Consider the following 15,605-nt stretch of genomic DNA (forward strand, 5'->3'; position numbering starts at 1 on the left):
TGGCAGTTTGATATTGCAGGAATTTGGCCCATGGACATCAGAGCGCTTTAAGTGCCATTCAGAACATTTACATTAACGCTTACTTTTTCAAAGCACCGTTGGTTAAGTGAGTTGCCCAGAATCACAGGATGATAATCATATGTCGGGATTCGAACCTGGTTCGCCAGTTCTGCTGTCGGCAGCTTTGGCCACATCCTCATTCTTGTTGTGAAGCTAACCTAACCTAACATTGCAGGAGCAACCAAGCGAGGGAATACACAACCTGTTGCCTGTCAGAGCGGCACATAAACACTCTCAATCTGAAAGGGTCATTTTCAGTACTGTTTGCGTTGCACGTACCTGTACTTCAGGGCATGAGCACTGCTGCTTCTGGGAGTACTCTCCTTGCCCAAAAAGAAGTTCTGGTACTCAGGGGGAGAAAACTGAGAAGTGCCGGTACTCAGTACCGGTGAGTACCAGCCCATTTAAAGTACTGGACTTACTCGAGGTAACAGGAGGGGTAGTTGGTTGTGAAAGGGTGTGGGGCCTCCGGCAACTTTCTGGGCCAGCTTTTTGTGTTTTGATCTAATAGGTAGAGGGGTGCCGCACAGGCCCCCTTCTCTAGGCTGATTGTGGCTCCAAGCCCCCCCAACCCCTAGGGTCGGCCTTTTTAAAAAATTTCAAAAATGTATTTAGGGTAGGGGGCCACACGGCCCTCTTCTCCGGGCCGATTTCCGCCCTAAAGATCCAATCCCATGGGGCCTGGCCCATTAGTAATAGGGGAGGGGGCCCATGAAGCCCCCCTACCTGGGACGATTTTGTTCTCGGGACCCCATCCTGCGGTGCCCGGCCTTTTAAAAACATTTTAAATACCTTTGAGGAGGAAGGATGCATGGCCCCCCCTCCCTGGGCTTATTTCTGCCCTGCTGACCTCATCCACTGGGACCTGTCCTTTCTCAAATGGCGAGGGCTGCATGTGTGTGTGTACATATATATATACATATATATATATATATATATATATATATATATATATATATATATATATATATATATATATATATATATACCATACACATCCTACATACCATACATCATACTGGCGGTCACCAGTAGGTAGTTATATAGTTGGGACCTAGCTAGTTTCCATGGGAAGAGCGTTTTTTCATTAGCCGATAACGATGGCGTCATTTGACATATCCTTGTAAAATTTTCAAAACTAATTTACCACTCACTTCAGCTGCTGTGTTGAAAATTTCTGGATTATCAGTCAAGCGGGTGCCGAGTAAAATGGGGGTCCCAAAACGCATTTTAACAATGTTAATTTCCGTAGGAAACTTTAGCCACAGCTACAGCCCGAACTGCTGAATGGAAGTGCACCAAATTTGGCAGAATGGTAGCTGTTGGTCCTGAAAGAGTCCTTTTTGTTAAACGGTGTAAATCCATTCAGCAGTTGTGGAGTTATTTAAAGAAATTTCCAGTTCTATATATATATATGCAGTGGATTCATGATCCCTCCTGATCTCATACTGAGATCTGATTGGCTGCCAACCCTTCAAACCATGAAATAGTGGCACCCATCTTCTGACTCGGTTGAACTGAGTCACAGAAAAAAGATTTTGAAAACAGAATAAGAGGCAGGGTAGAAACAATCTGACCCCCTAAGCCTCTTGGGGGCTGGGGGACAGAGGCACCCCCAGGGCTCAAAAAGCATATTAAAAAAAAAAAAAGGCGAATCCCACTGAAAATTAAAAAATAAAATAAAGCGCTGTCTTCCGCGCTTCGTTAAGGACACTTGAGAGCCAAGGAGACTTTATCCCCCAAGTAGAAGTGCACGAGGAAGCGCATTTGCAGAGTGGTGGAGAAAGTGGCATGGCCACCGAAGACCTCTCAGCAGTCCCACTGTTTGGGACTTACTGGAGGTAACAGGAAGTGTAGTTGGCCCCTAAGGACCCTCAAGAGACAAGGGGACTTCATCCCCCAACTAATAGTGTTCCAGGAGGCACGTTTGCAGAGTGGTAGAGAAAGGGGGCATGGTCTCCGAAAACCACTCAGCACTAACTCGCTCTTACTGGAGGTAACAGGAGGGGTAGCTGGCCTCCAAGGACATCCTTGGGGGTCAACTACCCCTCCTTTTAACTCAAGTAAATCCCATACAGCGGGATTGCTAAGAGGTCTTCGAAGGTAACGCCCCCTCTCTGCAAACATGACTATTACTTAAACAAGCGTTTGCAATGCAATAGGTCTTGCATTTGCAGAGTTTGAGCTATTGGCATTGTAAATGACAATGTCTTTTATTTGTGTGTTTTGAAAACCTGAAAGTGATGTGTAAACACGCACTTTGTACCTATAGTCCTAGCTTATGAGAAGCAAGTCTGGCAGTAACTACGGCTCTTTTACTGTCAGCCTTGCTTCTTGCAAGCAAGGACTATAAGTACAAAGTGCGTGTTTACGCACCGCTTGCAGGTTTTCAAAACACATAAATAAAAGGGATTGTAATTTACAATGCAAATAGCTTAAACTCTCGCAAATGCGAAATATATTGCAGTAGTGCTTCCTTTCCTCCCCCCTCCCCCCGAAAAAGAAACTGAAGCATTTGTTACAAGTGTTACAGTGTCACCAGTTATTTCCTGTTAGGAGAGGATATCAGGTTTCCTAAAACTGACTACGGGCTGTATAGTGAATAGCATGTAAACACTGTGAAGTACTATGAATTAACATATGTTAAAGTGACACCAACAGTAATTTACTGTCTGAGACTTTGAAAAGAAGGAGCTATGTGCTTTAAAATATTAGTTGTGTTACATCCTAATACCAGACGTGCTTTTTAGTGATGTAAATGTAGTGGGTGAAGCAGTATTATGCATCATGTAAAGAACAAACGATCTGCAAAAGCGTGCAGCTATTTGAAGGTCTTAAATAAAAAGCATTAAGCAGCTTCAGGCTGGGTACGCCAGCGCACCTCTGCAAATGTTTACATTTACCTCGCACAGTAATTTTTCTTATGGCTTCAAATATAATCTGTGAACGGCCAAATGTATATACAGATACGCATTCCTGAAAAAACCTAAATAGAGTGAATCCTGCATAAACAATGTCCCCCACCCTCCATGTTATATGGATCACAAAATAGCTGCTCCCATGGAGAGAGAACCCCAGTGTCCATCTGGTCACGCTTGCACACCTCTGCAAATTTTTACGTTTATTGTATTTTTATTTATTTATTAAAGGCTGTGTTAGATGCTTAGAAACACAGCGCCCACAAAAGTATCTTATAATGTGGACCCCAGTGTCCTCCGTGCATGCTTGCACACTGCTGAAAGTGTTCAAGTTTGTTCTATATTATTATTTTTGTTTTTTTTTTAATCACTTGTTCGTAGGCTTAAAAAAGGGCACTGTCTAGGCAAAACATATCTAAAATCATATGTATCAAATATGTGAGGGAGAGATATTGTATACTGTTGTTAACGCATTTTAAATTAGTACATAAATCCTAAATGTCTATTTTTTATATAATTAAAACACAAATGTAATACAAATACTAAATTCAACAAATGTTGGCTACAGAGCGTTCTCTAAATTTACTGTAGCATAGAGAGTACTTAACACACATGTTTGAAGTCTTAAGCATTTGTGGAGTAGAACAAGGTTGTAAACAATAATTAAATAAACAGTGTTAAAAGCAGGAACACCTTTCAGTGGAAACAGATCTTATCGTATAGTTTATCAGTGCTTGAAGTCTAAACTGGCATTTGTCATTCACCTGATTTTGCCATGCAAGCTACCACAAAAACAATTCAGCACACATGAAATATACAAAAGCAGGAAAATGTGTGCAAATGCACACATACATCCTAAACTTTGAAAAATTTAGTTAAAACACATTTTGTCATATGTGTTGCCAAGAAAACAGGCATGCACGCATTAACATTGTGAAAAGGTACTTAAAGGCACTCTTAAACTATCTTTGAAATACATCTTTAAAAGCGCAGTTTCAAAGTGTGCAACAGAGGAATAAATCAAAACACAGTTACAAACACATTTGCGTGCAACCCAGCAATTCATCAAAATACAAATAGCAACACAATCCTTCCCCCAAAAAACTTTCACCAGCACAGAAACAAATGTTCAACTGCATATCGAAGTTTACAACTGCAAACACATTCCTTCCAAATAACAAATATCGCCAATGCACTATGTTCAATTGCAGACCGAAGCAAAAGAACAAAAAGCTGCATGCACGTTCAACATAAGGAAGCACAAACAAAATAGTACCTCATCAAATACTTCAACTCACAGGTCGAAGGTTTATGGAAGCTAGGCGGTGCTGTGTAGGCATTAACAATCAACCACAAGGAGGGACTAAAACACAGATTAACCAATACAAATAAACTGATTTTAACAGACAGTCGAACAAACCAATAAAATGCCAATGAGCGCACTGTCAACCCACACAAACTGATTACTGCAGGTCTTGGAGAGAAAGCGCATGCGCTGCCTCGGCTCGACCTAATAACCATAGAAATTCACTGAAAAAAACGAAGGTTATTTGGACTTTATGGTTAGGAATTAGCATTTAAAAAACCTTAGCAATTCACGGAAAAAAAACAAAGGTTAGAAGGACGTTATTATTAGGCTTGGATTTCACTAGTAGCAAATCAGTAAAAGTCAGCAGTTATAGTTAGTGAGCTAACTATAACATGCGCCACCGCAATGCACTGGTTCTGACCTCACACATTACATCACTCATGACATGGCCAGTGACATCACTGATGATGTCAATGATGATATCTCAAATGACTTCACTGATTCCTAAATATAACCTCCTTCTAACCTTTGAATATGTACATATTTATATTCACTGAAAAAACCATAGGTTTCACACATGTTATAGTTAGCGGAAATTTTACTGATAAAAAACCAATGAAATTCCCCCGTTATAGTTAGTGCAGGCAACTATAACTCACGCGACCGCAATCCTCTGCTGATGCTAATACTGTATTTAGACACTTATTTGCCCATGTCTTCTTCCATACATTTTTAGCTATACATATATTACAAATATTTTTTTTTCATAAAGACACATATGTCATCAGCAGAAGATTGCGGTCGCGTGAGTTATAGTTGCCTGCACTAACTATAACGGGGGAATTTCATCGGTTTTTTATCAGTAAAATTTCCGCTAACTATAACATGTGTGAAACCTATGGTTTTTTCAGTGAATTTGCAAGGTTTTTTAAATGCTAATTCCTAACTATAACGTGTGTGAAACCTATGGTTTTTTCAGTGAATTTGTACGGTTTTTTAAATGCTAAGTTACTTTACGCCATTCGTGGCGTGCGCACCCACTTAACGCAGTTCGTTCCGTGCGCGCACGGTGCGCTTCGCGCACTGTGCGCGCACAGTAAGCACGCGGTGTGCTTCGCGCACCGCGCGCCCACTTTACGCAGTTAGTGCCGTGCACGCACGGTGGGCACGCGGTGCGCTATGCGCACCGCGTGCCCACGTTACGCTAGATGGGCCATGTACGCACGATGCGCTTCGCGCACCGTGCGCACATGGAGGACATATGATGCACTTCGTTTTGAAAGGTAATATTTTAATTTTTCGTAATTTTTATAAGCCATGCACAAATGGTGCCCTTCGGGCACCATTTGCACACGGGGTGGACAGAGTGTGGATAATTTTTTTTTTTATTTATTTTTTTTTAAATATTATAGTTTATCTCATCTGTTATAAGCCATGCACAATTGGTGGCTTTCGGCCACCAATTGCACACGGGGTGGGGAGAGTGTGGATAATTTTTTTTTTTATATCATTTTTTACCGTACGCGTACGGTAAGCGTAATCGGCGAAATTAGCGAAAAAAAAAAAATTCCGTTTTTGGCCTTGGGGGATCTTTGGGGACTCCCTCAACATGGCTATGTGTGTGGGAGCTGTCTAAACAGCCCCTTTACATGTTTTTGTGCTTTGTATTTTCATCATCACTCTCAGTGCGAGAGAGAAAATGGCGGCCGCCGCTTCCTGGTTTCGGCCGATTCGAATGTTTACTAAGATCTAAGAGCCAATCAGAATCGCGCTCGCGCACGCCACCGTACGCGTACGGTAAGCGTACCGTAAGCGCACCGTAAGCTGGCTTAGATATATATATTGATTTAAAGGCTATTTTCTCAGAATCTACTGAACAGATTTACACCAAACCTACAAAAGGCACTTCCTCGACCTGAGGACTACCTCTCTGCCAAATTTCAAGTAATTCTGTTCAGCCGTTCGGGCTGTAGCCCTGTCTAAAGGTCCTATGGAAAAATGCATGGGAAAAACGCGTTTTGGGACCCCCCTTTTATCTCAGCCCCCGCTTGACGAATCCCCCCTAGACTTTCAGGGTAGGAGCGGAGCGTAGCGCCCAAACCATTTTGAAAAATTCGCGAGGATTCGTCGACCGGCGCCAAAGTTATTCAAAATAGAATTTTGCGGATTTCCTATGGAAACGTGGTCCTAACTATAACTACCTACTGGCGACCGCCAGTAGGTAATATATATATATATATATATATATATATATATATATACATATATATATATATATATATATATATATATATATATATATATATATATATATATATATATATATATATATATATATATATATATAGTGTCAGAGCACTACAGATGCAATGAATCACACAAGTGTGTAAGTTGATACACAGATATTTTGCATAAGACAATGTTGGTTACAAGGTGTAGTGGTGACATATCATCCATACTAATTGGCATTACAAGTTAAGGTTGCTTGTTCTGGAGAAACACATATTCAGTATTTAAATGTAACTATGGAGACAGCAGGGTAGCTTGCAAAGACGTTCTCCAATTGATTCCTATTCTGAGTGTTAACTCAATGCTCTCTTTTAACGTCCTGTTAAATTTTTCAACATCACCACTAGGTTTATGGTGGTACCATGCCACCTGTGAATGTTTGATTCTACAGCTCTTTAAGAACCTTTGCATCTTCTATGATATGAATTACAAAACGTTCATCAGCACTGTGTTGCTCCTCATCAGAATTCACTCGTGCTCCTAGCAGTTTGTTTTATTTGTTCTCTGACATGACATACCAAGTCTTATATGAAAGTGGAGGTATTTAGGTCTTGAATAAGAATAGATACAAACAAGAGGGAAACCACCTACCACTCTCTAAAGGAAGCCAACCACCAACTGCTATCAGAGTCGAACTGGGACAGAAAATAGGCCTGGGCACCAAAATAAAAGTGACCCTCATTAGTGAATTAGATAACTAGATAAGTTGCCTCTGTCTGCAAATTGGGGGAGTTTTATACTTTCAAAGACATGCTGTGTAAGTGTTTTGCAAATTATGGAAGACTGCACACATTTGAGCTTGATGCTCTGCACATACACTAACACCACAATTACATGTGCCAATTTGTTGCACATTATTAGTCAGGTAAAGATAGGGTTATAAGTAAATTGTATTTTGCAGCCCCTTAGATACAATGGCCTTCATTTACCATATTGTGCCCGTTCTACTAGGGCAGTGAAGAATTGTACTCCACTACACTAGTGGAAAGTCAAACACCTTACCCAGAGACCTGCACTAGGCATGAAGACATCTCTGTGCCTACAGCAGTGGCGTTTGCTCCCACGAATCGGTAGTGGGGCTGGGAGGTGGGGGTGTACAAAAATAAATAGGATCACTTACGTGCCGAACGTCCGCTTCAGTACTCTCCATCCTCTTTTCCTGGCTTCTCAGCCACAGGAAGCACCCAGGCTCCCTAAGCCAATCACAATGCTGCAATGCACAGTTGTGATTGGTCTGAGCGCCATGGCTCGACGCTCAGATAGGGAATGGGATCCTGGGCATGTTCTCCAAACAGGCTGTAATGCAGCCTGGGTGGAGAACAAGCAAAGTGCGCATAAATGTTTGGCCGGCCCAAGACAGCCGACCAAACATTGATGCGCACTTACAAAGTGTGCTCACCACTCCCCCTGCTCCTTTCGTTAGAGCAGCCCCACCCCGCTCCACAAATCTGTCTCAGCACAGAAGAATAAAATGATAATAACCTTGCGTTATTATCATTTTATTTTTCCTTTTTTGCAGTGCTGAAAGGCAGTGGGGCAACGCTCCTCCGCCTTAGCGGAGGAGCCGGCCCTGGCCTCCAGCAGAACCACTATCACGGCACTGAAGGCACTAAAACGGTTTGGAGTGAGTATTGTGTTTAATTAATTCACTCAACAAACTTTTTTGTTCTTCAAAAACAAACTCCCAAATGGAAAGTATGATATGGAAAAACAAAACAGATATCCCATAAACGCAAAAACTTTCTCGCAGCGTGTGGGTGTAATTGCTCTTTGTTTCGTGTTCGGGACCAACAAGCTTTCCCTGGTAGCCCTGAACAGAAAAAAAGTACATTGGAAAGTGTGCCCTAATTAGAGTATATGATCTCAGCTATGCTGAACAACAGCCCAATATCTGAGGGGCTGTCAGTCACAGGTTTGTGCTGCCAGCTTTGTCAACATAACTTTAAAAATGTATACATATAGTGATTACTCCTATTCTCGTTTGTATTTCAGGCATAATTTCTTCAGTGCAAGAAACTGTCCAATCTGGTGCAAGAAGTCTGGCATCTCCCTCCAGATGTGAGTATTTCTCAGAAGGAGTCTGGTACTCCACATCCTTCGCACATCAATTATTCACAAATCTGTTCCGACAGTTTTCAGAGCTAAACTGCTGTTCTCAAGAGGGGTTGGGGGAGGAAATCTGCTGTTAAGGAGGAGCATGAAGATGTTAACAAAAACCTAAACTCTTTCATTAATGTTACTTGTCAGATGACTCATTAATTCCAACAGGAAAAACTCAGCTATGTTATTATTGTTGCCTGTAAACACTCAGCAGTTCCAACAATGTTATGTGTTACACAGTACTCACACATATCATTAATGTCGGTTGTACACACTCACTAGTTTCAATAATTCCATCTGTGAAGACATTGCTTTTTCATTGTTTCATTAATGACAATTTTAAACATGTAGGGGTTCAATAATGCCACCAGTAAATAATTAGCCATTTTAACACTGTTGTACATAAACACTCATCTCATTCAATAATGCCATCTGTGGACACTCAGCTACTTTTTAATGCCATAGGTAAACACTCGGTTACTTCTGCCATAATGGTTCAGCAGGTCATTAGTGCAATCTGTAAAGTGTCAACTGTTTCCATAGCCCTGTATGTGAGCCCCCCGCTGTTCAATTAACAGTATCTGTAAACCCCCAGCAGGTTCAATGCTATCATCTGTAAACACTCATCTCATTCAATAATGCCATCTGTGGACACTCAGCTACTTTTTGGTTTGCCATAGGTAAACACTCGGTTACTTCTGCCATTTGTAAAGGTTCAGCAGGTCATTAGTGCAATCTGTAAAGTGTCAACTGTTTCCATAGCCCTGTATGTGAGCCCCAGCTGTTCAATTACCAGTATCTGTAAACACCCAGCAGGTTCAATGCTATCATCTGTAAACACTCAGCTCATTCAATAATGCCATCTGTGGACACTCAGCTACTTTTTTAATTCCATAGGTAAACACTCGGTTACTTCTGCCATTTGAAAAGGTTCAGCAGGTCAATAATGCAATCTGTAAAGTGTCAACTGTTTCCATAGCCCTGTATGTGAGCACCCAGCTGTTTAATTAACAGTATCTGTAAACACCCAGCAGGTTCAATGCTATCATCTGTAAACATTGAGCTCATTCAATAATGCCATCTGTGGACACTCAGCTACTTTTTGATTTGCCATAGGTAAACACTCGGTTACTTCTGCCATTTGTAAAGGTTCAGCAGGTCATTAATGCAATCTGTAAAGTGACAACTGTTTCAATAGCCCTGTATGTGAGCCTCCAGCTGTTTAATTAACAGTATCTGTAAACACCCAGCAGGTTCAATACTATCATCTGTAAACACCCAGCAGGTTCAATGCTATCATCTGTAAACACTCAGCTGTTTCACTGATGGCACCTGTAAACTTCATCTATTTTATTCATGTAATTTCTAAATAGAATGATACCAGTATATTGTCTGTTAAATATCTTGGTCCAAAATTATTACAGAAAAAATATTCACGCGCAAAATATTGGCAAGGTAAGAATATACAGGTCAGTATAGATTTTCTATACTAAACTCCACATCTACGTACCTGAACGAGACGCATTTTGTCAAGGTATAAAAATGAGAAGTTAAGAACAGTAAATCTATACTTCGCAATGTATACTTACCTTCTTGATGCTTTGGTTGTCGATATTTTTACTGCAATATTCTTGTAGCAATGATATTTTGGTATTCAATTTTATGACCAACAACATTTTCAACACTCAGGCCACGATTCACAAATAGCCTCCATCCTCGTATGGAGGCCCCGCAGTCGCGACGGGGTGCCGCACTCGTGGCGGGAGCTCCACAGTGAGGAACTGCAATGCGGCAGTCCCACCATGAGCACTGCTTCCAGGTGATTGAATCTGCAGCTTTGTGATTCACAACTATAACCACAATCATAAATTCAACTGATAGCAGCCTCTACCCTCAAAGTCAGTATGGCCTTCATTATAGGGCAGCAGTGGTGTCATCCAGCCTGAAGTGGTCTTCTGGCAGGTGTTGTCTCACTTCTCAAAACTAAAAGTTAAGCAGTGTAGACACCATTATAGCTGTGCACTGGTGGGGTTTTGGGGGTGTCGCAGAACTGGACTAGCAAGTTGTGTTGCACGTCTGAGCTACATGCGTGTTTCCAGTATTGGTTTAGTGAGAGGACTGAAGATCAGAACCAGGTGCCTTGACGGAAGCATACGTGGAGTCCATCACAGCAGAGCACTGAGACAGAGAGTGGAATGTTTTGATTGGTGTACATTTACACAATGCTGCAATGCTATTGGCTGATCCACGTCAGTATTGAGCTGTATTACTACTGTTACACCTGGCATCAGCTTTTGGACAGTAGTGTCATTGGATGCTGCTTGTCTACATAGATGTAAAATAAAAGTCCTTCCATGTTGCAAGTCCTTTAATTATGGACGTTCTGAAAACTACAAGTGATAGCAGCAAAGTGAGTTACAGTGGAGAAGTTGATAAAGGATGATCTCAGATATGACCTATGAAATTCCGCTATTGGAAGAGGAACATGGTTACAACCATATTAGAACATTTGAATGTTGAGCGGTTAATGGAAGACAATGGAGTGCTCCGGGCTGCTAATGGCTGGTAGAAGCCCAGAGAGCAACAATCCAATGCTTTTTTCATTTTACACCTGTTGTTGTGAACAAAGGCCTCTTGGAGCCAGAGGGGATTTAAACCCCATCAGGCTCCGACAGGCCTTTGTTTTTACAAATTAGAACTTTGTGTCCCCTTGGGGCGGAATGTTCTAATAGCCTTAGAGTCCACCGTAGTGGGCTCTACTGGCCATTAAAGGCCCGCTCCCTCGTTAAAGGCTTTCGCTTTTGGCACACTGGAGCGGGCCTTTAATGGCTGATAAAGCCCACTACGGAAGGCTCTAAGGCTATAGTAAAATTCATCTGTCCTCTACAATAAATGATGGTGCATTGGTGCTTGTGTAGGTTGAGGAAATGGATCTAAGACACGGCTGTCATTGCAAATGTGTTATGGAGCTACTTTGACGTTCAGGCTTTATCAAATAAACGGGTAGTAGAATGAGCAACTAAAGTCAACACTGGCTGGCTGAACAAGGTTCTTTTCCTACCGCATTTATTAAGAAGAGGTAGGTTTTGAAGTGGAAACCAAAAAACATGAGACTTGATCTACAATTAGAACTAATCAGGAGTTTCATACTAATTATTGATCACCCAGCATCTCAAAAGACTCAACCTCGTTGAGCAAGCTAGGGTCACCGTACACGAGAAAATAAATCTATAGCATGACTGCAAAGCGAGAGGACACATTTTCACTGTGCTCGAGGCCTGGAAGATTTGAAGATCTTCACTAGACTGGTACATAGCAGACATTGAGCCACGCGGCCCCCCACCCAGCAAGTTTGAAGCTCCGGGGAGGTGGTGGTCCCTGGGGCTAGGGGTCCACTACAGACCCCCCTATTTACATATTCAAGGCCCCGGGAGGTGGTGGTCCCCGGGACTTGGGGGGGCCCATGAGGCCACCCGCATTTATTGACTCAATGCCCCGGGGAGGTGGTGGTCCCTGGGGCAGTGTGGGGAGGGGCAGGAGCCCCCCCACACTTTATAATTTAAATTTAAGCCCCAGGGGATGTGCCGGTCCCCGGGACTTGGGGGGGGCCGCGAGGTACTGATGTACCACATAGTAATACTAACAGAAGGAATTGACGAATGTGCAGTTAATGTCTCCATTCAGACAGGCCATGCCTGTCCCATCAACGGTCACAGTTGCATAGAAATCTCAGGATGTCCAAGTCAGGTGAGACACTATCAGCCAATTCTATTTTTTCAGCTAACATTATTTTGTATCCTGCCACGAGTATGAACATATCCTTTGATGATGCATCATTGTAAATAGTACAGTGCAATTCCATGACGGACTAAGCATCTCGTACCGACAAGTGGACAAACAGGTCAGCTCTGGTAAAGGAGAGAATGAGGTTCTAAAAACCAGTCCCTTTGATAGATCCGAGTTCTTTAAAATGTCCAAGGACATTAAATGGACCTTAAACATGAATTATGCCATGGCTGCCTTGTATGGCATCGCAGCATTTGTGTAGTTCTTCATACCCCTGAAGAGGCTTCGAACATTCAGTAATGCACTGGTTTCCTGTTCCCTTTCAGTGTGTGTGATTGGAAAGCTGCTGGGTGTAGTAGTTGCTTTATGGGACTTGTACAAGTTTCAAAGGGATGCTTCAAACATGGTGCATTTGCACATGCCATGTGCCAGTTTGTATAGATCATCATCTGCATCTTCCAATCGCAAAAGATGGGAAGAGCTAGGTATTTAGAGCTCTCCGGAATGCTAAGTAAATGTCAATATGTATGTGAGTTCCAAAAGTTGTTCTGTGTGGAAGGGGAAAGAGCATCTCCGGTTTGTGACCATTGGCAGCTGGGAGTGCTGAGGTCTTAGTTGATTATGGATATGAGGTTTGCTGGATTTTTTGTTGCATCTGTTTAAACCAATTGCATCATTTTCTTTGCAGAGTAGTAAATCTTTACTACGGCTCACATTGTATTGCAAATGAGAACAACATAGACATTGTTTGCCAGCCACAGGTGCCATAGCCAACAGCATTGACGATTCAATAACTCCACTAACATGGGCTCGCCAAAGCAAACACAAAACCAAAAATAACCAAGAACCGAAATAGGTAGATTCCTTACATTTACAATAGAAAACATACTGTGAATCACAATAGGTTATCCATGAAACTTGGCAGAGTAAACTTCATAAAGAATAAAAAAGCACAAGCTTGCAGACAACTAATAATAGCAGTGCAATGCAATGGTCATCTTGTGGTCCTGATGAAAAACAATTACAGTAAGGACTTGGGCATCTCTGCTTGTGTTTACTTTCATTCTCTGGTCAAAACCACTTAGGACGTTTTCCATTCGACTGCCCAACTTCCGCGGCGAGTCGCGGGATCTGGTAAAGTCTGTGGAAGGATGGAGGGAGGCCAAACTGGATACGAACACTTAGTGAATACGTGGTTTGATATATTTTATAGGCCTGGTTGAAATTGACATACTTTCTTTTGCACAAATTTTGCGAGATGCCAGAACTATCATGTTAAATGTGCAGAAGGCCACTGACATTTTGCACTATTGTTTAGCACCGATATTTTGCCCTAAAAAATAGTGCAACATCATGCATAATACATACAAAAGCCACATGCGTTCTGGTCGTTCGCGTTGTTTCCATGCTCCGAAGTTAGGATTATTACCTAAACAAAATCTCCACTACGCGATGTGGCATAGTGGCATACTTTCTGACATTTTGAGTAACAAGCATAACATGAATTTACGCGAGGTCACGCCGATCTAAAAGAAATTTCGCCAAGGCTTAATATTTAGGCATTTCCCACCAACAAGGATTTGGGTGCTTGACAAGCCAATGACAGGTAAATTAAACTGAGTGACTGAACTTAATTTTACATTATGGCAGCTGGAATGTTGGTGCTCTTTATACCTTCATAGATGCTGTTTCGATCGCAGCCTCCACTGGACATGTTCTCTATTGGAATAGCCCTGGTGGCCCCAATCCGTCTTAAGCTCTGTGTGCTCAGTCTAGCAAGATATTGAAGTTGAAGGAGGGAAGGGCTCGGGGGGTTCACAGTTGTCTGCCTCTCCTTCGCATGATACCTGAGGCTTCATTTGAGCGCCTCAATAATCCAATGAATTGGATTCATGTAAATGAAAGTTTATGCTCGTAATAGTATAACAAGCTTTACAAAAATTTCTCTAGGTGTATTTTTTCTCCACATAAATTTCTCAAGGTAGTATCTCTCAAAATGTATACAGGGAAAAAACACAAGCCTCCAAGGTTGGCAGCTAGTACAAGGGGAAAAACACAAGCCTCCAAGGCTGGTCGCTCGTACAAGGGAAAAAACACAAGCCTCCAAGGCTGGCAGCTCGAACAAGGGAAAAAACACAAGCCTCCAAGGTTGGCAGTTAGTAAAAGGGAAAAAACACAAGCCTCCAAGGTTGGCAGCTAGTACAAGGGAAAAAACACAAGCCTCCAAGGCTGGCAGCTAGTAAAAGGGAAAAAACACAAGCCTCCAAGGTTGGCAGCTAGTACAAGGGAAAAAACACAAGCCTCCAAGGCTGGTCGCTCGTACAAGGGAAAAAACACAAGCCTCCAAGGCTGGCAGCTCGTACAAGGGAAAAAACACAAGCCTCCAAGGCTGGCAGCTCGTACAAGGAAAAAACACAAGCCTCAAAGGTTGGCAGTTAGTACAAGGGAAAAAACACAAGCCTCCAAGGTTGGCAGCTAGAACAAGGGAAAAAACACAAGCCTCCAAGGTTGGCAGCTCGTACAAGGGAAAAAACACAAGCCTCCAAGGCTGGTCGCTCGTACAAGGGAAAAAACACAAGCCTCCAAGGCTGGCAGCTCGTACAAGGGAAAAAACACAAGCCTCCAAGGCTGGCAGCTCGTACAAGGGAAAAAACACAAGCCTCCAAGGTTGGCAGCTAGTACAAGGGAAAAAACACAAGCCTCCAAGGTTGGCAGCTAGAACAAGGGAAAAAACACAAGCCTCCAAGGTTGGCAGCTAGTACAAGGGAAAAAACACAAGCCTCCTAGGTTGGCAGCTCGTACAAGGAAAAAAACACAAACCTCCAAGGTTGTCAGCTAGTACAAGGGAAAAAACACAAGCCTCCAAGGTTGGCATATCGTACAAGGGAAAAAGTGTAGCATTGACTGCTTATCTCATATTCTGGCCTGCAACACTTATTATCCTGATTTAGTACTGTTGCTTCTGCCCCCTAACTAACTACCCCAACACTTGGAAGAAGCCCCTATTTACCCCCATTTTGAGCCTTTATAGGGACACGTATGGCAAGAAGAGAGCCTGGTACTAGGTTGACACTGAAGACTGCCATCCAAAAACAAAAAGCCGAGAGAGGTTCTACGCCTTCCAGTCCAATCTCTTTACCACT

General features: G+C 42.4%; 1 protein-coding gene across 10 annotated transcripts in view; it reads left to right on the top strand.

Annotated features, from left to right (window-relative positions):
- Window positions 1-15,605, top strand: part of LINGO1 (leucine rich repeat and Ig domain containing 1) — a 3,568,664-nt gene that overhangs the window by 2,759,910 nt on the left and 793,149 nt on the right. For all 10 annotated transcript variants that reach the window (XM_085643857.1, XM_085643861.1, XM_085643859.1 and 7 more), the window contains one exon: window positions 8,569-8,634. The gene's annotated coding sequence lies outside the window, so the exon portion shown is untranslated. The remainder of the gene's footprint in view (window positions 1-8,568; window positions 8,635-15,605) is intronic.

This window comes from Triturus cristatus, chromosome 3_1, assembly GCF_964204655.1.
Source record: "Triturus cristatus chromosome 3_1, aTriCri1.1, whole genome shotgun sequence".
NCBI lineage: Eukaryota > Metazoa > Chordata > Amphibia > Caudata > Salamandridae > Triturus > Triturus cristatus.